This window comes from Cebus imitator, unplaced genomic scaffold (assembly GCF_001604975.1).
Source record: "Cebus imitator isolate Cc_AM_T3 unplaced genomic scaffold, Cebus_imitator-1.0 Scaffold756, whole genome shotgun sequence".
Lineage (NCBI taxonomy): Eukaryota > Metazoa > Chordata > Mammalia > Primates > Cebidae > Cebus > Cebus imitator.
This window is the reverse complement of record NW_016108071.1, coordinates 267,757-269,801: the sequence shown is the minus strand read 5'-3', so window position 1 is coordinate 269,801 and position 2,045 is coordinate 267,757.

The window sequence follows — 2,045 nt, the reverse complement described above, 5'->3', positions numbered from 1 at the left end:
AAAAAAAAAAAAAAGAAACAAAGAGCAATGGTAAAGATAGTTATGTTATTACAAAAGACAATATAATTCATATTTCTTCTCTTTTCTTAAATTATTTAGAAAACAATTTCATGAAACAATGTGTATGTAATGCGTGGTTCACCCTATAAAATATAGAAATATACCTGCCAACAGCAGCAAAAAGAAGATGGATTGGAACAAAGCCATATTAGGATATGAAAGTAATTCCAGATGGCACCTTAAATCCACGGGAACAGATGCAGATAACCAGAAATGATGAATAAGATTAATATAACAAGGCTGGGTGTGGTGGCTCACACCTGTAATCCCAGCACTTTGGGAGGCCAGGGTGGGTGGATCATCTGAGGTCAAGGGTTTGAGAACAGCTTGGCCAACATGGTGAAACCCCATCTCTACTAAAAATTAAAAAAAAAAAAAAAAATTAGCCAGGCTTGGTGGCATGCGCCTGTAGTCCCAGCTACTCGGGAGGCTGATGCAGGAGAATTGCTTGAACCCAGAAGGCAGAGGTTAAAGTGAGCCATGATTGCACTACTGTACTCCAGCCTGGGCAACAGAGCGAGACTCTGTCTAAAAAAAAAAAGACGAATAATATAACAAACACTGTAGACATATACTAACTTTTCTTAGCATCTTTAAAAGTATGGACACACACGCACACACACGTGCACACACACATAAATGAGTATAACAATATATTGTTTGGTTTGTAACATTTATAGATGTAACCTGTATAATGATAACAAAGCAAAAAGGAAGTGGAATAAAGCAGTACAGAAATAATATTTTTGTCTCCCAACAGAATTACATTAGTACAAATTGGAAGTTGATTCTGATGTATATGGTAAGTCCTAGAGCAATAGCTAACTAAAAAATATATTATAAAAAATCATTAAAGAAATTAAAATGCTGCACTAGGAAAAGATTCACTTAATGCAAAAGAAGGTGGTAAAGAAGGAACAGAGAAACAAATAGCATCACACATACAGAAAACAAAAAGTGGCATGGCAGATATAAATTCAAATATATTAATAATACCATTCAGCATCAATGAATTATGCTGGGTGTGGTGGTTCATGCCTGTAATCCCAACACTTAGGGAGGCTACACTGGGAGAATAGCTTCAGCCCAGGAAATTGAGATTACAATGTGCTATCATAGTGTGCCATACTCCATTCCAACCTAGGCAACAGAGTGAAACTCTGTTTCTAGAAAAAAAAAATGAATTAATTACACAATCCAATCAAAAACAGATTGTCAGTCTAGGTTAAGAAAAACATAATTCAACTATATACAACCTACAGAAAAGACACTTTATTTTTTAATAGAGATGAGGTCTTGCTATGTTGACCAGGCAGGTCTCAAACTCCTGGTCTCAAGTGATCCTCCCATCTTAGCCTCCCAAATTGCCAGGATTACAGGTGTAAGCCACCATGCCTGGCCCTAAAGAAACACTTTATTCAAAGATACAAATAGGTTAAAATTAAAATGATGGAAAAACGAATACCATGCAAACAACAAGCAGACGAAAGCTGGAGTGGCTATACTGGTATCAGAAAAAATAAAATTTAAAATAAGTTATTAAAAATAAAGAGGGACATTTTATTATGATAGTAGGATCAATACACCAGGACAATATAATGATTATAAACATGCATGTACCTAACAGCACAGTACCAAAATACATAAACCAAAAACTGACAGAAAGGAAGATATAAATAGACAAATCATCAATAATATTTGAGGGCTTTAATACTTTATTTTCAATAATAAATGGAACAATTAGGCAAAGCATCAACGAGGAAATAGAGTACCTGAACATACTATAAGCCAACTGAACCTAATAGACATCAAGAGACACTCCACCCAATGAGAACAGAGTATACATTCTTCTCAAGTGCATATGGAACATTCTCTAGGATATACCACATGCTGGGCCATAAAACAAACCTTAATAATTTTAAAACAATAAAAGTAATACAAAAAATTATTAAGTCAAGGAGGCTGAAGTGGGAGAATCACTTGAG